Source organism: Somniosus microcephalus, chromosome 13, assembly GCF_052327205.1.
Source record: "Somniosus microcephalus isolate GS21.2 chromosome 13, FLI_Smic_1.0, whole genome shotgun sequence".
Taxonomy (NCBI): Eukaryota; Metazoa; Chordata; class Chondrichthyes; order Squaliformes; family Somniosidae; genus Somniosus; species Somniosus microcephalus.
In genome coordinates this window covers 182,423,293-182,447,631 of record NC_140999.1, presented here as the reverse complement: position 1 = coordinate 182,447,631, position 24,339 = coordinate 182,423,293, and the positions used below count along the sequence as shown (strand labels likewise).

Sequence of the window (24,339 nt, the reverse complement as noted above, 5' to 3'; positions counted from 1 at the left end):
TCAACCTAACCTGCACATCTTTGGACTGTGGGAGGAAACCGGAGCACCTGGAGGAAACCCACGCAGACACAGGGAGAATGTGCAAACTCCACACAGACAGTCGCCCGAGGCCAGATTTGAACCCGGGTCCCTGGCGCTGTGAGGCAACAGTGCTAACCACTATGCCACCGTGCAAAGGTAAGTGTGTTTGGTGTGTCTAAAGTGTGTAAAGAAGTTGAAATTACCTGTACTTACCTTTTCAGCCTTCCTTCCTCTAGGTTTTGGGAGTCCATCATCTCACCGGCACAGAAAGCAGAATGGCTGCGAACTGTCAAAAGTGACAGCCTGCAGCTTTCTGTGCCAGTGAGATTTCTAACTGAGTCTGTGTAGAAGGACTCAGGTTAGAAGTAAGATTGTCAGTGTTTGACAGTTTCAAACATCTGTGAAACACTGATATTTCATCTGTCAAAACGTCTTGACAGATGAAATTTCAGTCTGTGACGTCACCTGTTGCCGGGTGGCCCTTAATTGGCCTGCTGAGCCCGCTGGGCGGGCTCAACAAGGTCAATCAAGTTAAAATCACAAGGATTGGCCGCATATCGATGGAGGCAGGACTACAACCCCGAAAGTTGTAGTCCCGCCTCCTTCCCGACTTCTGAATGAAAATCACCCCCATGAACTTTAAATTTAATGCTTTGGGAAACAGGGAGTCAAAGTAGGCCACCATGGTAGGGGGAGCTGGGCGAATAGGACTTAGTGAGGGCGAGAATATAGCAAGTTGAGGAGTTAAGAATATAAGAATGTAAGAAATAGGAGGAGTAGGCCATGCAGCCCCTCAAGCCTGCTCCACTATTCAATAAGATCATGGCTGAACTTTTACATCAACTCCACTTTCCCGCCCTATCCCCACATCCCTTGGTTCCTTTAGTGCCTAAAAATCTATCGATCTCAGTCTTGAATATACTCACCGATTGAGCATCCACCGCCCTCTGGGGTGGAGAATTCCAAAGATTCACAACCCTCTAAGTGAAGAAATTTCTCATCTCAGTCCTAAATGGCCGACCCCTTATCCTGAGACTGTGACCCCTGGTTCCACACTCTCCAGCCAGGGAAAAGCAGGGAAGCAGGCAACATTGTGTTGAAGTAAATAAGCAGTCATGTTGATGGATATGATGCGAGTTTTGAAGTTCTTCTCTGGGTTGAACAGCATGCCAAGGTTTCACCTGGTCCCGCTCAGCCTGAACATTTGGCCTGAGAGGTTGGTGGAATCAGTGGAAGGGGAGCGACTCTTTCCAATGTTTAATTGGAGGGAGTGAAGCTGGTGACTGTAGCAAGGGGAACAGCAGGGGAGGGAGACAGTGAATGATTCCAAAAGGACATGGCCAGCAATGAGGGGGCAGTTAAACAGGCCACAATCAGCACTGGTGCAGTGATGGTAGAGAACCAGAATAGATGGAGTTTGAGTGAATTTGTGAGGGAGCCAGGGGAGAGTTTTTCCCAAGTTGATGGTGAAGATAGTGGGATGGGATTGGAGGTAGGGGAGTGGGGAGGTCGGAGACGGTCTGGTTAGTGATTGTGACCTTGGGAGCACAGAGGCAATGAGAGTTAATGAGGTCAAGGGTGCATCCATAGTTATGGGTAGCGAACTTTCCAAGGGTGAGATTGAGTGAGGATAAGTGAGCACAGATAAGAGAGGCGACAAGGGGAGTTAAGGTGTCACACAGCATTACGCTCCTTTAAAGCAACAAACTGCTCCACTCATTTCCAACACCTGGGTTTGCAATTGTGTCATTGCTTTTGCCCATAAAAGTCTTGCTATTGGCAATGATATGACTTTGACATATGTTATCTTCTTGCAGCCTTGGCATAGACCCAGGAGTAGGTCATTTGCCTGCCATGTTGGAGACTGCATGGCACAGGAAGGCGAAAAAGAGGCATCAAAGTTCTCCGGGTCTGCAATTCCCTCTCTTGACAAATCAGAACCATTTCGAGCAGGACTTTCAATACCCCAGCAACGCGAATCTGCAAGTCAAATGAGATGAAGTGGGGTAAAAGGGGATTGTAGTTCACCATTAAAGAAAGGCAGGCTTGCATTTCTATAGCACCTTTCACAACCACCGAGCGTCCCAAAGAGCTTTACAGCCAATTGAGTACTTTGTGAAGTGTAGTCACTGTTGTAATGTAGGAAACGCGGCAACCAATTTGCGCACAGCAAGCTCCCACAAACAGCAATGTGATAATGACCAGATGATCTGTTTTAGTGATGTTGATTGAGGGATAAATATTGGCCAGGACACCGGGGATAACTCCCCTGCTCTTCTTCGAAATAGTGCCGTGGGATCTTTTACGTCCACCTGAGAGAGCAGGCGGGGCCTCGGTTTAATGTCTCATCCGAAAGACGGCACCTCCGACAGTGCAGCACTCCCTCAGCACTGCACTGGAGTGTCAGCCTAGATTTTTGCGCTCAAGTCCCTGGAGTGTGGACTGTGAACCCACAACAAATAAAATTTAAAAAAAAAGAGAACCCTCAGTTCACAATACACAAAAGCAACCGCTTGCAAATGCCACTAACCTGTACAATTCGTTTGAATAAAAACATTGCAGCCTTTTGCAAACTAGCTGCATTCATTTTTTTTAAGTTACCCTCTCCCACGGCACCCCACTCCACTAAGGGTCGCAATGCATAGCATCAATGTAGCAACCTCCCATTGACAAAATACAGGGGAGTTACATTCATGAATGTGTGGAAAAAAGTATCACCCTGCCACTTGCTGAGGGCCACTTCGCAAGCCTTAAATGATCTCTGAGCACACTGCCCTACCCTTCACTCCCCAACAGTGCCGGGGACACCCAGGACCTGTCACTAAGTGACGTTGGCTCTGCAGCCTAGCAACCTCCATTTAGGAAGGGAGAGAGGGGAAGAAACAATTTTTAAAAGGGGACGGGGGGGAGGCAGGAAGAAACAATTTTTTTTTTAAAAGCACCTTTTGTTTAACATTGAGATTTCAAAAAAAAGGTGCATTTAAATGAAAAGACATGCATTATTCTGAAATCTCCCTTCTCACACACAAAAAGAAATTTGCAACAGCAAAGTCACGTGGGCAGGCGAAGCGGGCGCTGATTGGCAGGGAGGAGGGGATTGCGTCACAAAGGGGGACGCCCCCTCCCCTGCGATCAGCTGTTCAATTACATTCCAAAATCTGATGCACTCCGCGGGACCAGCTGGGTGTAACAGAACAGATGACAGGGGCAGTGTCTGGGTAGCCTTTCTTCTAAGAAGAACATACATTTTTAAAAAAAATATATAAGCAGGCTGTTACTTTTTTTTCGTGTGCGTTGGATTCTAGATGTGTTCTACCTCACTTGAACTGTCCGTGTAGTTTTTTTTAAATTTTATTTGTTGTTTTGTTTATAAACAGACTGCAGATACTTGACACAGAGAAGGCAGGTAAGCCCTGGGCAACCTTGTACGTGAAATTATCCCCCCCCCAACACCTCTCTCCCCCTCCCCCTCCCCAAGCATTGTGACATCTTTCCTTGTGTACAGGTCAGCTTTTCTTTTCATTATAAGGCTTGGGTCACTTGAGGATGCAGTTGCTGTGAGGTATTTAATGATGTGTGGTGTTGGAGATTATTCTGGATTTTCTTTCCATCTTTTCCTCCTTTTTTAAGAGTTTAGGGCAAGGATTTTTCCACCCTCTCCTGGAAAAATAATATTTTTTTAAAATGTCCTGGTAATAATAGTTATCGCCCTTCTCTCCTCCCTTGCTACATTTATAATTTGTCATTGCTGTGACCCCCCTCTCCCTTCTCCGATCGAATGAGAGAGCCGTTTCGGTGGGTTATGTAAACCTCTTGTTTTCCCAGTAACTTGCACGATATCGACCTGAAATGTCCATACCAACATTGATGTATGCCAGTGTGTGAGTGTGTTTTTATTTAGATGATATATAAATATCTGCTTTTCCCTAGCGGGTTGTTAACTCGAAAGCGGATTAACTGTTCTAGTCATTTTATGCTTGCATTGACATCAAATAAGGAAATCTGCTCATTGCAATCGTCTCACATACAGAGCTCCCCCACCCGAACTGTAATTTTGTTGTTAGTTTGTTTCAAGCTCTCTTTCTATTGATAAAACAGATGATTTTTGTCGGTGTGGGATAGTTGAGATTAGTCAATAAGGTGACGTGAAGGTTATTAACATAAAACACAGCCGCACAATGACGTGATCCTTCTTAAAGGGGCCATCTCAATGCCTCTGGCTCATATAACCTGCTTTGTCTTTATTTGCATCTGAACGCCAGGTTTTCCAGTACCTAAAAGCACAATGATCGAATGTCCTTAATACAAGCAGCTCTCTCACAGTTTAGGAATTAAGATTCTGACAGTGGAGTAGTTTCTGCTTTTGAATAGGAAAATGCAGAGTAGGTTTGTTATAATTTCACTGTTAAGTAACATAAGCATCTCTAAGAGAATTTAGAAGACATTTTGCTCGATTTCTTATATGTGTGTGCGTATATGTATGTGTGTGCGTATGTGTGCGTATGTGCGTGTGCGTATGTGTGTGCGCGTATGTGCATGTGTGCATATGTGTGTATGTATGCACGTGTATGTGTGAGCGTGCATGTGTGTATATGCGAGCGCATTTGTGTATGTGCGTGTGTGCGCACGTATGTGTGTGTGTGTGTATGCAAAGCGTTTGTGTGTGCGTGCACATATCTGTATATGTGTGCGTATGTGCGAAGGTGCAACCACATAGCGGAGGGAGCATCAGGGGCAATTCTGGGATTTCAAGTGCAGAAAGGAACTCGTACTTCCCCTTTCATGTCCTTTCCCTCCTTCCCAGTAGTTCTATCTACTGTGTGGGTCCCCATGGAACTGTACCCCCAGTAAAGAATTTGCCTTTGGGACAGAGAGGGGAAAAATTGACACGGTGGGGGGGCGAGGGGAATAGTGGAACCGTGACCTGACTACATTTGCAGGACCACTCTCTCTATGGTGATAAAGTGAGTCAAATGTTGTCTTTTATTTACATGAGATTCTATGATTCTTGCCATTGCTTTAAGAAATGCATGCTGCAATTCTGTGCATTTATAACTGAGCCTATAGTTTTATGGTGACTAAATCTCATTCCATTCTGGATTTATCAGCGTTATTTAGTGGTACCTTGGGGGTCATAGTTCATGATTCTCTCCATTTTTCCATTATTAAAAGAAAACATATCAGCAGCATAGCCCATTTGTAAAAAAGCCGGCATGGATTGCCAGTGGCATTGTTATTTCCACTGATTACCAGAGCTATAGCTGGTTGCCATACACTCAGTGAGTTAAACCTTCAATATTTATAGATGTATTCAGTTGCCAGTGTTGACTCAGTAGACTCCTTCACAAGTTGGCATTCTGGGTTAATGAATGAAGCGTGCGATGCCATAAGCAACATCCGTACTTTGTTATGCTGCACCATATACCTTCTGCAATGGCTGCTCCGATGGTGGTCATTAGAAATTGTGGCATTGGGTTTTATGCCCTAGTGATTGCAGTGTTTTCAATGCGAATGGGCACACTGTGGTAGGCAGCACACTAGTTTGCTGTTTCTTCCCTTACATACTCAACAAGTTGTCCATGACCTGTCTGGTCTGTCCTGTTCACCAAGTTTTTTTTTAACAGTAGTTCTTGTATCTTCTTTCCTGAACCTGCTGAGTGGGTGGCAAGTATTCCACCTTCACCGAGATTGCTCTCCCTAATAACCCAGCCAATTTAAAAACAAAAAAAAAACAAAAAATTCTTTTAGTATTTATGTTGCAGGATGCAGTTGAAGCTGGAAAGACTGCATTTAGTTGCTCTGAGAAAGCCGTGATAGGCTGATTTTTTTTGAATTGTAGTAATTGTTAGTACAACTGAAATGTTTCAGGGGGCACAGTCTGGACAAATTCCTGTGTAGGGGTGGCAGGTTCCTGTTGCTAAAAGAAAGAAAGAAAGACTTGCATTTATACAGCGCCTTTCACGACCACCAGACGTCCCAAAGCACTTTACAGCCAATGAAGTCGAGTCACTGTTGTAATGTAGGAAACGTGGCAGCCAATTTGCGCACAGCAAGCTCCCACAAACGGCAATGCGATAATGAATCTGTTTCAGTGATGTTGATTGAGGGCTAAGTATTGGCCAGGACACCGGGGATAACTCCCCTGCTCCTCTTCGAAATAGTGCCATGGGATCTTTTACATCCACCTGAGAGAGCAGACGGGGCCTCGGTTGAACGTCTCATCCAAAAGACGGCACCTCCAACAGTGCAGCGCTCCCTCAGCACTGCACTGGAGTGTCAGCTGAGATTTTTGTGCTCCAGTCTCGAGTGGGACGTGAACCCACAACCTTCTGACTCAGAGGCAAGAGTGCTGTCCACTGAGCCACAGCGGACCCGAGTGAACTAGTTGGATTGTTGTAACAATCTGGCAACTTTCACTGTGTCAGCCCATGATGAGATTTGGCCTATGGATCTCTGCGTTACTAGACCAGTACCATAACCACAACACTACTATAGACAGGTATGGGATACCACAGGCAGGACTCTGCATTGTAGCACTCTATACGGCCTAACTGACATTTTTATTGGGCATGTTGACCACTCCTTATGGTGTAGAAAGTGTTTTGCGGCGCTGGCAGTATTGACATCACAGTTGCAATATTTTTTTAATGATGGGTTAATTGTGGCACTATAGCTTGACCTGCTTTACGTATTGTATGTGAATAAAATGGGTGTGGGTAGAGAACTGCTGAATGCAATGCTTTTAATGTCCAAGTGATGCAACTTCCTGCAAGCAAGACGGTGATTCAGAACAGCATGTAACATGGGTTAGATCTTTCATCATCTAATATTTTAATGAGATATATAGATAGATAGATAGCAGGGGTTATGGTCTGTTTTATAATGAGGAGTGTAACACCATGAAATATACAATGTAATATTATAGTTAAAGCCCCCTGGCATTGCTCGCCAACAAAAATTAGAACACAATGTTTCTCTATGCTTGTAACTGTGTTTCTACTGCTCTCCTAAGCCTAATTCTTTTGTTCTCGTCCTCAATTATTTGACAACAATCTTCCTTTCTCTCACGCTCCATCTCCTTGCTCACTCTCACTCGTGCTCTCTGTCGCTCGCGTGCACTCTCGTTCTCTCAGATGAACGCTCATGTGCGCGTGTGTGTTTTTTCTCTCTCTTCTCTCTTGCACATTCTCTCATTCTCTCTTACCCGCCTCTCCTCCCTTTATGTCCTTTCTTCTATGTGTCTCCTACATAGTTTCTTTCTTTCCTCATTCTCGGGCCACTGTATGCCTCACAAACCTTGACTCTTACGTTTTGTACTCCTTTTCATCGCAGAAAATATATTCTATTTTCAAAAGTTCTTTTGATTACAACATGTTGATTGACGTATGTTACTTTTATGGTATGCATGGTATGTTGTGGTAGTGACTGAACATTACTGAGTGTCATATTTTGTTGCTGACTCTGAAGGCTGATTCCAAGGAAGCACGATGACATTAATGTACACTGAATTGTTTCCTTGCTGTATTGCTTTTTGGATTTTGGTTGTGCCACTAGAGCTTTGGGAGTTGCCCTATTTTGGGATGGGGTGGGGTGCAGAGAGATTTTTTAAAATGCTGATGCTGAAGAATCCATTTGACATCCAAGGTGACTCGGAATGCAGGTTTGACACGCATACTTCCAGAAGTTATTAAGCCTGCAATGTGGTTGACTCTTAACTGCCTTCTGAAATGGCCTACAAGAAACTCAGTTGTAAAAAAAAAAAAACGGTATGAAACACAGTAATAAGAATGAAACCGGACGGACCACCCAGCATCTACCTCAGCACCGGCTACGGACACGATAACGGCACACCCAGCCCAGGCGATCCTGCAAAGTCCTCCTCACCAACATATGGAGACTTGTGCCAAAATTGGGAGAGCTGTCCCACAGACTAGTCAAGCAACAGCCTGACATAGTCATACTCAGAGTCAAACCTTTCAGCCAATGTCCCAGGCTTCTCCATCACCATCCCTGGGTATGTCCTGTCCCACGGGCAGGACAGACCCACCAGGGGTGGCGGCACAGTGGTATACAGTCGGGAAGGAGTGGCCCTGGGAGTCCTCAACATTGACTCCGGACCCCATGAAGTCTCATGGCTTCAGGTCAAGCATGGGCAAGGAAACCTCCTGCTGATTACCACCTACCGCCCTCCCTCAGCTGATGAATCAGTACTCCTCCATGTTGAACACCACTCGGAAGAAGCACTGAGAGTAGCAAGGACACAATGTACTCTGGGTGGGGGACTTCAATGTCCATCACCAAGAGTGGCTCAGTAGCAACACTACTGACCGAGCTGGCCGACTCCTGATGGACATAATTGCCAGGCTGAGCCTGCGACAGATAGTGAGAGAACCAACATGAGGGGAAAACCTACTTGACCTCGTCCTCACCAATTTACCTGTCGCAGATGCATCTGTCCATGACCATATTAGTGCGGTGGTCACTGCACTGTCATTGTGGAGACAATGTCCTGTCTTCACACCGAGGACACCTTCCATCGTGTTGTGTGGCACTACCACTGTGTTAAATGGGATAGATTCAGAACAGATCTAGCAGCTCAAAACTGGGCATCCATTAGGCGCTGTGGGCCATCAGCAGCAGAATTGTATTCCACCACAATCTGTAACATCATGGCCCGGCATATCCCTCACTCTACCATTACCATCAAGCCAGGTGACCAACCCTGGTTCAATAAGGAGTGTCGAAGAGCATGCCAGGAGCAGCACCAGGCATACCTAAAAATGAGGTGCCAACCTGGGGAAGCTGCAATACAGGACTACATGCACGCCAAGACTGGTTCGACGGGAATGACCAGGAGATCCAGGAGCTAATGAGCCACAAGTGTAAGGCATTCCTGATCTGGAAACAGCAACACAACTCGAGAGCAAGAAAGCAGCTCTACAGACGCCTGAAGGCCGAGGTCCAACAAAAAACTCGCGACCTAAAGAACAGATGGTGGGTGGAGAAAGCGCAGGAGATCCAGCAGCTAGCCGACAACCACAACGTGCGTGGATTCTTTAGCGCAGTCAAGACCACCTACGGCCCAAGCACCCAAGGTCCTTCCCCACTGCGGGCCAAGAACAGAGAGGCAGTCAGTGCCCGCTGGAAGGAGCACTTCGAAGATCTCCTTAACCGAGACTCTGTCTTCGACGTGAGTGTCCTTAACTCCATCCCGCAGCATGCTACCCGCCACCACCTCAGCACAACCCCAGCCCGGCATGAGGTTGAAAAGGCCATCTGACAACTGAAGAACAACAAGGCCTCGAGCAGATGGAATCCCCGCCGAGGCACTAAAGCACGGCAGAGAAGCACTATTGGCGCGAATACATGAACTCATTTCTCTTATTTGGAAGGAGGAGAGCGTGCCAGGGGATCTCAGACGCCATAATCGTGACCATCTTCAAGAAAGGTGACAAGTCCGATTGTGGTAATTACAGAGGAGTCTCCCTGCTGCCTGCCACAAGGAAAGTCATCACAAGAATCCTCCTCAATCGCCTTCTCCCAGTGGCTGAAGAGCTCCTCCCAGAGTCGTAATGTGGATTCCGCTCACTAAGGGGCACAATGGACATTATCTTCACCGTGCGCCAACTACAAGAGAAATGCAGGGAACAGCACCAACCGCTGTACATGGCCTCCTTTGACCTCACAAAGGTCTTCGACACCAACTGTGAAGGATTATTAAGTGTCCTCCTCAAATTTAGCTGCCCTCAAAGTTTGTCACCAACCTCCGCCTGCTTCACGACGACATGCAAGCAGTGATCCTGACCAATGGATCCACCACAGACCCAATTCACGTACGGACTGAGATCAAGCAAGGCTGTGCCATCGCACCAATGCTCTTCTCCATCTTCCTGGCTACAATGCTCCATCTCACCATCTCCGTAAGCTCCCCGCTGGAGTGCAGCTAATCTACAGAACAAACGGGAAACTGTTCAACCTCCGTTGCCTCCAGTCCAGATCCAAGGTCGTCCCATCCTCTGTCGTTGAATTACAGTATGCAGACGATGTTTGCGTCTGCGCTCACTCTGAGGCCAAACTCCAAACCATCGTCGACACCTTCACCGACCGTACGAGAGCATGGGCCTTACACGAAACATCCGTAAGACAAAGTTCCTCTACCAACCTGCCCCCACCACACAGTATTGCTCCCCGATTATCACAATCCATGACGAGGCCTTGGATAACACGACCACTTTCCACACCTCAGGAGCCTACTGTGAACAAGGGCAGACGTCGATGACTAAGTCCAACACCGCCTTCAGTGTGCCAGTGCAGCCTTTGGTCACCTGAGGAAGAGAGTGTTTGAAGACCAGGACCTCAAACCCGGCACTAAGCTCATGGTCTACAGAGCAGTAGTAATACCCGCCCTCCTGATGTTATACTGCACTACTGGTTTAAGTGCAAGCAGCAAGACCTATAGAATCATAGAGTCTTCGAATGGTTACAGCAGAGAAGGAGGCCATTCGGACCGTCGAGCCCGTGCCAGCTCTCTGCAAGAGTACTTCCCCCGCCCTTTCCCCGTAGCCTGCAAATTTTTTTTCTTCAAGTACTTATCTAATTCCCTTTTGAAAGCCACGATTGAGACTGCCTCCCCCACCCTTTCAGGCAGTGCATCTCCGATCCTAACCACTTGCTGCGTTTTTTTTTTTTTTATATAAAAGTTTTTCCTCACGTCGCCTTTGGTTCTTTTGCCAATCGCCTTAAATCTTTTATCCTTTGGTTCTCGACCCTTCCACCAACGGGAACAGTTTCTCTCTATCTACTCTGTCTAGACGCATCATGATAATGAACATCTCTATCAAATCCCCTCTCAACCTTCTCTGCTCCAAGGAGAACAACCCCAGCTTCTCTATCCACGTAACTGAAGTCCTTCATCCCTGGAACCATTCTCGTAAATCTTTTCTGCACCTTCTCCAAGGCCTTCACATCCTTCCTAAAGTTATACTGCAGGCTGTAAATTGTACTCTGCATATTTTCAGTGTTAGGAAAGAGAACAAGTAAGAATTTTGTAAAGTTCCCAGAGACCGGAGACTGCCTGAACACTTTTATTTAAAATAAAACAATCCTGCTTCACACTGGGCTGCACTGCATTAATGCTCTACACCATTCCAAGCCCAAACATTGTGAACTCATTTTCTGCTGAAACTTATCAAATTCTGACAGGACTGGACAGACTAGATGCAGGAAGGATGTTCCCGATTGTCGGGGAGTCCAGAACCAGGGGTCACAGTCTAAGGATAAGGGGTAAGCCATTTAGGACAGAAATGAGGAGGAATTTCTTCACCCAGAGAGTGGTGAACCTGTAGAATTCTCTACCACAGAAGGCAGTAGAGGCCAATTCATTAAATATATTCAAGAAGGAGTTGGATATATTTCTTAAAGCTAAAGGGATATGGGGAGAAAGCAGGGACAGGGTACTGAATTTGGATGATCAGCCATGATCGCATTGAATGGCAGAGCAGGCTCGAGGGGCCGAATGGCCTACTCCTGCTCCTATCTTCTATGTTTCTATGCTGTGGAGTCTTGCTTTTGTGTGTTCCAGATTTAGATCAGAATCTGAGTCTGGAGTTCTGTTGCTATTTCCTATTGATGCTGCACAAGGGGTCGTTTAAAAAGTATTTTCTGCCCAAGTTCGTGCTGAAAGGCAGGAAAAAAATGATTCACGGCTTTTGAATTCACTTCCTGTCTGCCTTTTTATAAATTGTTAAATGTCTATTTTGTTCAGTGTGTGTTTTGAGATGCAGTTACTGCTCTATAGGCTACCAAGTCTAGGGGCAATGTCCAGCATTTCTATGTAATGCAATGATGCAATCGCCACAGTAAGATCAGGTCTACCCATATGTACACTGCTTTGCTCATGTTAGTTTGAAATAAATTTCAGATAGTGAGAGCCATTTTGAGTTCCCGTGTCCTGAATGAATTCGTGGTTTATCTATTATGCATGGCTCGAAACCAGTGGCAGCTGGAATATACACGGTATGCAAATGTGTATACTTTTATCTCAAGACAGCAAATCTGACATTCTCCTTCCCCCCCCCCCCCGCCCCCCCACTCCCTGACGTGCCGCTCTTTGCCTCTCCTGGTTTTTTTTTGCCAAATTGGGAATTCCCGCCTGCAGGGTGGGGGTAGAGAGTCTGCTGCCAAAATGAAGCAACAATGCCAGAAGCTGGAGCTGGGACCGGCATTGGGAGAGGGAGCAAAAAGTATCTGCGTGGGTAAGGGACCAGGAGCAATAGCCGAGCATCAGAGAGCCTTTGGAGTTCAGGAGTTGAATCCCGGTTCTGGGATTTGATCAGATGTAGGACTCTAATGCAAGGCTTATGTTTCATACATCGTGACTCAACATTGACCCTGTAGGGAATGTGGGGTTAAAGTTGGTCAGAATTTGCTAATCTATAGCCTTTAATATCCAAAGAAGTTTCTCAGGAAAGGTAACTGACCCATAACGTATTTAATATTTGTATATGATGTGCCAAATTCCTTACAATTATTTATAATTAAAATGGAGAAAGCATATCAGTTGCTTTAGCCTGAAAAAGCTTGATTCATGTAGCATATCTGCTTATTAGCAGAGTGATCAGTGTAGCGCTAAACTACATTTAATCCAATAAGCAGATCATGTAACTAAGGTAATTGTTAATTCTCAGGGTCACACTGCTCTGCAAGGGAAGATTACTAAAAAGGGGTAGCTTCAAGATTGGTGGTGGGGGAAAGGATTGTGGGGATGGGGGTGGGGGGATTCGGGGGGGCGATCGGGGAGGGGGCGATTGCGGGGGTGGGGATCGGGGAGGGGGCGATTGCGGGGGTGGGGATCGGGGAGGGGGCGATTGCGGGGGTGGGGATCGGGGAGGGGGCGATTGCGGGGGTGGGGATCGGGGAGGGGGCGATTGCGGGGGTGGGGATCGGGGAGGGGGCGATTGCGGGGGTGGGGATCGGGGAGGGGGCGATTGCGGGGGTGGGGATCGGGGAGGGGGCGATTGCGGGGGTGGGGATCGGGGAGGGGGCGATTGCGGGGGTGGGGATCGGGGAGGGGGCGATTGCGGGGGTGGGGATCGGGGAGGGGGCGATTGCGGGGGTGGGGATCGGGGAGGGGGCGATTGCGGGGGTGGGGATCGGGGAGGGGGCGATTGCGGGGGTGGGGATCGGGGAGGGGGCGATTGCGGGGGTGGGGATCGGGGAGGGGGCGATTGCGGGGGTGGGGATCGGGGAGGGGGCGATTGCGGGGGTGGGGATCGGGGAGGGGGCGATTGCGGGGGTGGGGATCGGGGAGGGGGCGATTGCGGGGGTGGGGATCGGGGAGGGGGCGATTGCGGGGGTGGGGATCGGGGAGGGGGCGATTGCGGGGGTGGGGATCGGGGAGGGGGCGATTGCGGGGGTGGGGATCGGGGAGGGGGCGATTGCGGGGGTGGGGATCGGGGAGGGGGCGATTGCGGGGGTGGGGATCGGGGAGGGGGCGATTGCGGGGGTGGGGATCGGGGAGGGGGCGATTGCGGGGGTGGGGATCGGGGAGGGGGCGATTGCGGGGGTGGGGATCGGGGAGGGGGCGATTGCGGGGGTGGGGATCGGGGAGGGGGCGATTGCGGGGGTGGGGATCGGGGAGGGGGCGATTGCGGGGGTGGGGATCGGGGAGGGGGCGATTGCGGGGGTGGGGATCGGGGAGGGGGCGATTGCGGGGGTGGGGATCGGGGAGGGGGCGATTGCGGGGGTGGGGATCGGGGAGGGGGCGATATCGGGGAGGGGGCGAATGCGGGGGTGGGGATCGGGGAGGGGGCGATATCGGGGAGGGGGCGAATGCGGGGGTGGGGATCGGGGAGGGGGCGATGGCGGGGTGGGGATCGGGGTGAGGGGGCGAATGCGGGGGAGGGGGCGATGGCGGGGTGGGGATCGGGGTGAGGGGGCGATTGCGGGGGGGGAGGGGGAGGGGGCGATTGCGGGGGGGGAGGGGGAGGGGGCGATTGCAGGAGTGGAGAGGGGGCGATTGAGGGGGATGGGAGGGGCGATTGAGGGATCGGGGGGGCGATTGCAGGGTTGGGGAGGGGGCAATTGCAGGGTTGGGGATCGGGGTGGGGATAGGGGGCGATTTGCGGGGTTGGGGAGGGGGCAATTGCAGGGTTGGGGATCGGGGTGGGGATAGGGGGCGATTGCGGGGTTGGGGATCGGGGGAGGGGGCGATTGCGGGGTTGGGGATCGGGGGAGGGGGCGATTGCGGGGTTGGGGATCGGGGGAGGGGGCGATTGCGGGGTTGGGGATCGGGGTGGGGATGGGGGCGATTGTGGGTTTGGGGATCGGGGGAGGGGGCGATTGCGGGGTTGGGGATCGGGGTGGGGATGGGGGCGATTGCGGGGTTGGGGATCGGGGGAGGGGGCGATTGCGGGGTTGGGGATCGGGGGAGGGGGCGATTGCGGGATCGGGGACGGGGTGTGGAGGGCGATTGCAGGGGTGGGGATCGGGGTGTGCAGGGGGGATTGCGGGGGTGGGGATCGGGGTGTGCAGGGGGGATTGCGGGGGTGGGGATCGGGGTGTGCAGAGGGATTGCGGGGGTGGGGATCGGGGTGTGCAGGGGGATTGCGGGGGTGGGGATCGGGGTGTGCAGGGGGGATTGTGGGGGTTGGGATCGGGGTGTGCAGGGGGGATTGCGGGGGTGGGGATCGGGGGGATGCAAGGGCGATTGCAGGGTTGGGTATCGGGGGGATGGGGCGGTGGGAGGGCGATTGTAGGTGTGGGGATCGGGGTGGTGCAGGGGGGATTGAGGGGGTGGGGATCGGGGCGATTGCAGGGGGGGTTGGGGGCGGGGAAATGTGGGCTGGAGATGGGGAAAGGAATCATTTATAAAAGCTGGTGGGGGTGATGAGGCGGTGGGGGCTGGGTGGGTGTGGGGGAGGATGGAGTGGCTCTGGGGGGTGGGGGAAGAAGGATCATTTATAAAAACTGATGTGAAACCAATGAAGGAGAAACAGTCCTATAGGGCTCTCAATGTTTTACCTTTAATTTAAAAGAAACTAGAAAGGAACACATTAGCTAGCATGGCGTTGTGTTGGCTGAGATGTCAGATGAGACTATTTTAGAAACTGATCGTGACTGAAAACTTTCCACTGGTGCAATGAGTCATTATGGATTTTTCTTTTTAAAATTGAGATAAAGATTAAGGCCCGTAGTATGGGGCACCGCCAAGATTGTAAACCAGGAAGGCGTGATTAGGTAACGTTAGGCTTTAAGTTTGATCGAGGTGTTTAAAATCATGAATGTTTTAGATAGTTTCTCTTTATTTACTCTGTTTCCAATGGCTGAAGGGTCAATATTGATTTAATGCGATTGGCAAAAGAACCAGAAGCGACATGAGGAAAAATAATTTTACGCAGCTAGTGGTTAAGATTTGGAATGCACTGCCCGATAAGGTGGTGGATACAGATTCAATAGTAGCCTTCAAAAGGGAATTGGATAAATACTTGAAGGAGAAAAAATTGCAGGGAAATGGGGTAAGAGCGAGGGAGTGGGACTAACTGGATTGCTCTTCGAAAGAGCCGGCTCAGACTCGATGGGCCGAATGGCCTCCTTCTGTGCTGTACGATTCTATGATAAAAGGCTGAAGATTGTAGGAGGAACAGAGGGCCTGAGGGATAGAAACATAGAAACATAGAAGATAGGAGCAGGAGTAGGCCATTCGGCCCCTCGAGCCTGCTCCGCCATTCAATGAGATCATGGCTGATCATCCAAATTCAGTACCCTGTCCCTGCCTTCTCCCCATATCCCTTGATCCCTTTAGCCCTAAGAAATATATCCAACTCTTTTTTGAATATATTTAATGAACTGGCCTCCACCGCCCTCTATGGCAGAGAATTCCACAGGTTCACCACTCTCTGGGTGAAGAAATTCCTCCTCATTTCAGTCCTAAATGGCTTACCTCTTATCCTCAGACTATGACCCCTGGTTCTGGACTCCCCGGCCATCAGAAACATCCTTCCTGCACCTAGTCTGTCCAGGCCTGACAGAATTTTATAGGTTTCGATGAGATCCCCTCTCAATCTTCTAAACTCCAGTGAGTATAAGCCCAATCGACACAATCTCTCCTCATACGTCATTCCTGCCATCCCAGGTATCAGCCTGGTGAATCTTCGCTGCACTCCTTCCATGGCAAGAACATCCTTCCTCAGATAAGGCAACCAAAACTGCACACAATACTCAAGGTGCGGTCTCACCAAGGCCCTGCACAACTGCAGCAAGACATCCTTGTTCTTGTACTCGAACCCTCTCGCTACGAAGGCCAACATACCATTTGCCTTCTTAACCGCCTGCTGCACCTGCATGCTTACCTTCAGCGACTGGTGCACAAGAACACCCAGGTCTCTTTGCACTTCCCCTCCTCCCAATGTATTGCCATTCAAATAATAATCTGCCTTCCTGTTTTTGCCACCAAAGTGGATAACCTCACATTTATCCACATTATAGTGCATTTGCCATGTTTCTGCCCAATCTGTCCAAATCGTACTGGAGTTTCACAACATCCTCCTCACAGCTTACCCTCCCACCCAGCTTTGTGTTGTCTGCAAATTTGGAGATATTACATCCAATTCCCTCATCCAGATCATTAATATATATTGTGAACAGCTGGGGTCCTAGGACCGATCCTTGCGGGACCCCACTTGTCACTGCCTGCCACTCGGAAAACGACCTGTTTATTGCCACTCGGAAAACGACACATAGTTTTAAAGCTCTGGGAAAGAATGAGTTAGAGTAGGAAATAAGCGAGTTCATAAAGACTCAGGACTCCTGACACTAGACAAATGTTCTGAGCATGTATTTTTTTATAAATGCACCAGATTCCGATCTAGATTACCTAGCTATCTAGAGATGAACTAGATTAACCTCGGGTCCATAGCTTGAGTTCAAAAAAGAAAAAGACTTGCATTTCTATAGCGCCTTTCATGACCACTGGACGTCCCAAAGCGCTTTACAGCCAATGAAGTACTTTGAGTGTAGTCACTGTTGTAGGAAATGCGGCAGCCAATTTGCGCACCGCAAGCTCCCACAAACAGCAATGTGGTAATGATCAGATCAACTGTTTTTGTTATGTTGATTGAGGGATAAAAAATAACGGTTCCACCACAGACCCAATTCACGTACGGACCAGGGTCAAGCAAGGCTGTGTCATTGCACCAACGCTCTTCTCGATCTTCCTTGCTGCAATGCTCCATCTCGCCCTCAGTAAGCTCCCCGCTGGAGTGGAGCTAATTTACAGAACAAACTGGAAACTGTTCAACCTCCGTCACCTCCAGTCCCAATCCAAGGTCGTTCCTTCCTCTGTCGTCGAATTGCAGTACGCAGACGACGCTTGCGTCTGTGCTCACAAGGTCGAACTCCAAACCATCGTCGACACCTTCACTGAAGCGTACGAGAGCATGGGCCTTACAATAAACATCCATAAGACAAAGGTCCTCTACCAACCTGCCCCCGCCACACAGTGCTGCCCCCCCGATTATCAAAATCCACGACAAGGCCTTGGACAACATGGACCACTTTCCATACCTCGGGAGCCTACTGTCAACAAGGGCAGACGTCGATGACGAAGTCCAACACCGCCTTCAGTGTGCCAGTGCAGCCTTCGGTCGCCTGAAGAAGAGAGTGTTTGAAGACCAGGACCTCAAACCCGGCACTAAGCTCATGGTCTACAGACCAGTAGTGATACCCACCCTGCTGTATGCCTCAGAGACATGGACCATGTACAGCAGGCACCTCAAAGCACTGGAGAGGTACCACCAATGCTGCCGCCGCAAGATCCTGCGGATCCATTGGCAGGATAGGCGCACCAACGTCCGTGTTCTCGCTCAGGCCAGCATCGAAGCTTTGACCACGCTCGATCAGCTCCGATGGACAGGTCACATCATCCACATGCCCGATACGAGACTCCCAAAACAAGCGCACTACTTGGAGTTCCGACACACCAAGGTGGGCAGAGGAAACACTTCAAGGACACCCTCAAAGCCTCATTGGAAAAAGTGCAACATCCCCACCGACACCTGGGAATCACTGGCCCAAGACCGCACAAAGTGGAGGAGAAGCATCCGGGAAGGCGCCGAACACCTCGAGTCTCTTCGCCGGGAGCAAGCGGAAGCCAAGCGCAAGAGCGCATGTCAACCCCAGCACTCCACCCGTCTACCCCACTTGTGACAGAGACTGTAGGTCCCGCATTGGGTTCATCAGTCACCTGAGACCTCATTTTTAATGTGGAAGCAAGTCATCCTCGGTCCTGAGGGACTGCCTAAGAAGAAGGAGAAGAAATATTGGCCAGGACACCGGGGATAACTCCCCTGCTCGTCTTTGAAATAGTGTCATGGGCTCTTTTGCGTCCACCTGAGAGAGCAGACGGGGCCTCAGTTTAATGTCTCATCCAAAAGACAGCACATCCGACAGTGCAGCCCTCCCTCAGCACTGCACTGGGAGTGTCGGCCTAGATTTTGTGCTCCAGTCCCTGGAGTGGGACTTGAACCCACAAATTCTGACTCCGAGGCGAGGGTGCTACCAACTGAGCCACAGTGATCTGTTAATTGTAAAACACCCTGCATGTTACATGAGATACTTGTATTTTCTGAGTCTGTAACTAAGCTGTGTGCTTCAAACACACATTGAGTTTAGTAAAGCTTTATAAGGGTAAAGCTCTTGAAAGGATTCTACCTATAGCCAACTGCAAGGAGCTCCCCTGGTGGATCAGTGGGACAAAGCACTGCATGGTGTAGTAGCCAAGGAGATCAAGAAGGCCATAGGCTTGATTTTTTGGTCAGTGCTGAGTTAGCCAGTCACAGCCAGGGCAGTAGTAAGGGGGCATTGCAATTGGCTTCAGTAACTCTGGCTAGGGAAAGAAACAACAACAAAAAAATGGCCAGGATTTCCGTTGTTACCCAGTGTTCGCTGCTGGGATGTCTGTGTGTGTAGATACCGTGGGTGGAGTAGGTTGGAGTTTGCTATGAAGCCCTCCACACTTGACTGTTCCATGGACACGCAGGCCGAGTGTTTCCAATCGTGACGCCGACGATAACCAATTCGGTTTAAATAGGTTCCATCAGTCTGAAAATCCAGGCAGTGTTGCCTAGGCTTCCATGCGAGGAATGGCCACTTGGGTGAGCATTGGTGGCCTTGTGTCCCAGTAAGAGTCAGTCGGCCACTTAGGGGAGGAGAGAAAGTAGGAGTGAAAAGAAATAGCACAGGGAGCAATGTGTAATCTTTCTGCAGTGGTCAGATTTTAAAAAGCCTATTCTAGATTGTATGTCGCAGCAGCACATTGTAAAAGGAAACCTTCGCTTTTAAGTCAGAGGTTTGTGACCATGTAGTGTCTCCGTCTCTATGGCTTTGCACTCAACGTTGATACATTCAAAAGCAGCAGGTAGAAGACCAACAGTGAGCGCAATAGAAGGTAACATATAAAAGAGAAGTTGTGTTTTTTTTAAGTGCTTTTTTTTCTCCCCTGTTTACAAAAGTGTCAGTTGAAAAAATATTGTAGTTTGCAAGACATGCAATTCATAGTTTCTTTGCACTGCTTTTTGGGTCATGGCTGTGACTTTGACCTTTTTAAGTGTTTGTCCCAGTCACCATGGCACTGTTGTACAAAGTGTTGTATTAATTCTACTGGATTCAACCACTCCCTTTCTCCTGGAAAGAATTAGCTTTGTTAATCAGATTTAACCGCATGTGAAACTCTTTATGGTGAAACAAAGTACCAATTATAATGGGATTTTTTGTTTGTATCTTGAACTAGCCTGTGCTAAAACAAAATTCCTTTGTACAAAATTGGGTAAATAGTCTCTGTGTCTTTTTTTTCCCTTTCCTACATGGAACCTCCAGATGTTATCTGGAGTTTCCAAAGGCAAGTAAGATGCTAACTTTGCTTTTTTTTAAAAAAAAAAATATATATATATATAAATAAAGCTTGCATATATTCTTTATTCTAGCGCCTGTGGTGCAGTACTGTTGAACATGAATGACCGTCCAGGCTTGCCCTGAGAAAAATCGACTGTAGTGTGTTGGAACGTCGATGTGCTGTGGCTGGAAGTGAGGTTGTGCCTTTGATTCCCAACTGGCCGTGCTTCCTGGCAGAGGAAGAGTAGAAGCTGGTTGTTTCCTCTATAGGCAGGACTGAGTTGCCCTGGCAGTGTGTGTACTTCTTCTTAGGAACCGAGGATGACTTGCGTCCACATTAAAAATGAGTTCTCAGGTGACTGAGCCCAATGCGGGACCTACAGTCTCTGTCACAGGTGGGGCAGATGGTGGTTGAAGGGGCGGGTGGGTGGGGTGCTTGGGTTGACGTGCGCTGCCTGCGCTTGGCTTCCGCTTGCTCCCGGCGAAGAGACTCGAGGTGTTCGGCGTCTTCCCGGATGTTTCTCCTCCACTTTGTGAGGTCTTGGGCCAGGGATTCCCAGGTGTCGGTGGGGATGTTGCACTTTTTCAAGGAAGCTTTGAGGGTGCCCTTGAACTGTTTCCTTTGCCCACCTGGGGCTCTCTTGCCGTGCCGGAGCTCCGAGTAGAGCGCTTGTTTTGGGAGTCTCGTATCGGTCATGCGGACAATGTGACCCGTCCATCAGAGCTGATTGAGCATGGTCAAAGCTTCGATGCTGGGGATGTTGGCCTGAGTAAGAACACTGATGTTGGTGCACCTATCCTGCCAATGGATTTGCAGGATCTTGCGGAGGCAGTGTTGGTGGTACCTCTCCAGTGCTTTGAGGTGCCTACTGTACATGGCCCATGTCTCTGAGGGATACAGCAGGGCAGGTATCACTGCTGCTCTGTAGACTATGAGCTTAGTGCCGGGTTTGAGGTCCTGGTCTTCAAACACTCTCTTCCTCAGGTGACCGAAGGCTGCACTGGCACACTGAAGGCAGTGTTGGACTTCGTCGTCGACGTCTGCCCTTGTTGACAGTAGGCTCCTGAGGTATGGTCCACATTGTCCAAGGCCTTGTCGTGGTTTTTGATAATCGGGGGGCAGTACTGTGTGGTGGGGGCAGGTTGGTAGAGGATTTTTGTCTTACGGATGTTTAGTGTAAGACCCATGCTCTCGTACGCTTCGGTGAAGGTGTTGACGATGGTTTGGAGGTCGATCTCCGAGTGAGCGCAGACGCAAGCGTCGTCTGCATCTCATTGAAACTAATAAAATTCTGACCGGACTGGACAGACTAGATGCAGGAAGGATGTTCCCGATGGTCGGGGAGTCCAGAACCAGGGGTCACAGTCTAAGGATAAGGGGTAGGCCATTTAGGACAGAAATGAGGAGGAATTTCTTCACCCAGAGAGTGGTGAACCTGTGGAATTCTCTACCACAGAAGGCAGTAGAGGCCAATACATTAAATATATTCAAGAAGGAGTTGGATATATTTCTTAAGGCTAAAGGGATCAAGGGTATGGGGAGAAAGCAGGGACCGGGTACTGAATTTGTATGATCAGCCATGATCGCATTGAATGGCGGAGCAGGCTCGAGGGGCCGAATGGCCTACTCCTGCTCCTATCTTCTATGTTTCTAGGTAATTTGACAACAGAGGATGGGATGACCTTGGATCTGGACTGGAGGCGACGGAGGTTGAACAGTTTCCCATTTGTTCTGTAAATTAGCTCCACTCCAGTAGAGAGCTTACTGAGGGTGAGATGGAGCATGCGAAAAGGGCCACAAAGCTAAGGAAGACAGCAAATATTAGGCTTGCATGAATAGTGATGGAGAGTAGAGACCGCAGGCAAAAATGACTGTCCATAGAATTAACAGCACAAAACGGGCCATTTGGCCCAACTGCTCAAGGCCGGTGTTTATGCTCCACACGAACCTCCTCCCACCCCACTTCCTCTAACCCTATCAGCATATCCGTTCTTGCACATGTGCTTATCTAGCTTCCCCTTAAATGCTTCAATGCTATCAACTACTCCATGTGGTGGCCAGTTCTGTATACTAACCACTCTCTGGGTAAAGAAGCTAACCTTGAATTCCTTTTATTGGATTTACGGAGTGACTGCTGCCAACGACCGGAAGCTGTGCAGAAGCGTACTGTGCATTAATCTAGAAGCTCCAACAACTGGAAGCCTGATGGTTCTGTTTTTTTCAATGAGCCCGCTCCCTTCCCGGCGAAGCGAACAACCAAAAAAACACTTGGACTGTGCATGCGCAACTATTTCAACTTCATTGGCAGCAGTCGCGTCTTTGGATTTATTAGTGACTATCTTTGTATTTATGACATCTAGTTTTGGACTCCCCCCCCCCCCCCCCCCCCCCCACGAGTGGAAACATTCAGTTTGGATGGATGAGCAATCAATGGGCGAAGGTGCCAAGATATATGGAGGAGACTGGGGAAATGGCGACGGCCCTTCTGATTTCCTGACCCTTGACTGAAATTTTATTCAGATTGCCAGTCCATGATACCGGCGTTGGAAAAGTGGACAAATATTCTGCCTGCCTAGCACTGTCCGAATATTCCTCTTGGCACAGTCTGAGAAGAGCACCCCTGCTCACCAGTGTGTTTTCCACAGCAAGTCATTCTGAGTGTGATGACCAGTTCTGTTCTGGGGTTTCAAAGCCACTTGAAAGTGGATTAAGACTGCCTAAACCCAAGGCTTGTAGTTTTCAGAGAGATGATACTAAAAACCATCTTGTCCTTTTTGGCCAGCTGGCAATTTCTAGATGCTTGCCCCCTTGTGTAGCTAAAGGTCGATAAATCCTGAAGTGGCGCATCATTTCCCCCTTCCCCACCAAGGGGCGAGCTCCCAATGAGGGGCATTTCCGATTCCTAGAGATGGCCTGAATTAGTAAAAGCTGACCCTGGGCATTCCCTTGGCATCTGCAGACTACAGGTTGGGCAGGTACAAATTGTGTGCTACCTACATTTACTACATTACAATGGTGACTACACTTCAAAAAGTACTTCACTGGCTGTAAAGCGCTTTGGGATGTCCAGATTAGAAATGCTCGGCTGATGTTATCTGAGCCCTTCTATCAGATTCCAGTCTGTGATTCACTACCAACTATATAAAGCATCTAGACACCTCTACTATTATATTGCAACCTGTAACTTGCTCTGGGGTATCATTATTCATTGTATTACATCCTGCTTCCAGTTTGGTGTGATGATACCTTCTCACAACTATATAGTATTGTAAAAACAATTGTAGGCGGGTAACTTGGGAATCGGGCAACATCATAAACCACAAATCCTTTTTGTTCTGGTGGTTATTTTTGTATCTTCACACTCTTCCCTTGGAGAATAGGGTGAAGTAATGGAAGGATTCACAGTCTGTTTAACAGTCTGACGCACCGCAATGATATAGGAGCTGTGGTATCTGAGCAAAAACAAATCACTTGCCCAACTTATAGTTGGGCATTGAAGTCATGTAGCAGATTGGAAATAAACTATAAAGAAAGACTTGCATTTCATGACCACCGGATGTCTCGAAGCGCTTTACAGGCAATGTACTTTTTGAAGTGGAGTCACTGTTGTAATGTAATGTGGGAAACGCGGCAGCCAACTTGCACACAGCAAGCTCCCACAAACAGCAATGTGATAATGACCAGATAATCTGTTTTTGTTATGTTGATTGAGGGATAAATATTAGCCGGGACACCGGGGATAACTCCCCTGCTCTTCTTCGAAATAGTGCCATGGGATCTTTTACGTCCACCTGAGCGAGCAGACGGGGCCTCAGTTTAACGTCTCATCCGAAAGACGGCACCTTTGACAGTGCAGCACTCCCTCAGTACTGCACTGGAGTGTCCACCTAGCTTTATGTGCTTAAGGGCCTGGAGTGGGACTTCAACCCACAACCTTCTGACTCCGAGGCAAGTGTGCTACCCACTGAGCCACAGCTGACACTGCAAATCCCTACTAGTGAATCTCCTGTGCTCATGATTAGTTGGACAGTTCGTTAGTTAGCTCTGTGTGTGGTAACGCCAAAATAGTGGATGGACCAGGATGACTCGCAACGCTGTGCCTCCAGTGATGGGAGGACTGAATAGCAGATGGTATTTTTTTTTAATTCATTCTCTGGATGTGGGCGTCACCGGCAAGGCTGGCATTTATTGCCCTGAGTTTGATACAACTGAGTGGCTTGCTAGGCCACTTCAGGAGGCAGTTAAAACTCAACCCTATTGGCGTGCAGTGGAGTCATATATAGGCCAGACAGGGTAAGGACTGACTGGTTTCCTTCCCTAACGAACGTTTGTGAATTATTTGGCTTTTTAACAACAATCCGACCGTTTAATTTTTTTTTTAATGGTACCAGATTTTTATTTCCAGATTTTTAAGTGATTTAAAATTTTTA

The 24,339-nt window shown here is 48.9% G+C and overlaps 1 protein-coding gene across 6 annotated transcripts in view; it reads left to right on the top strand.

Moving 5' to 3' along the window:
* Positions 1–3,167: 3,167 nt before the first annotated feature.
* Positions 3,168–24,339, top strand: part of tp53inp2b (tumor protein p53 inducible nuclear protein 2b) — a 53,525-nt gene continuing 32,353 nt past the window's right edge. The window contains exons 1-2 of one of the 6 annotated variants that reach the window (XM_086005748.1): positions 3,221–3,239; positions 3,399–3,427. The gene's annotated coding sequence lies outside the window, so the exon portion shown is untranslated. The other 5 variants (XM_086005754.1, XM_086005753.1, XM_086005749.1 and 2 more) reach the window with 5 other exon arrangements.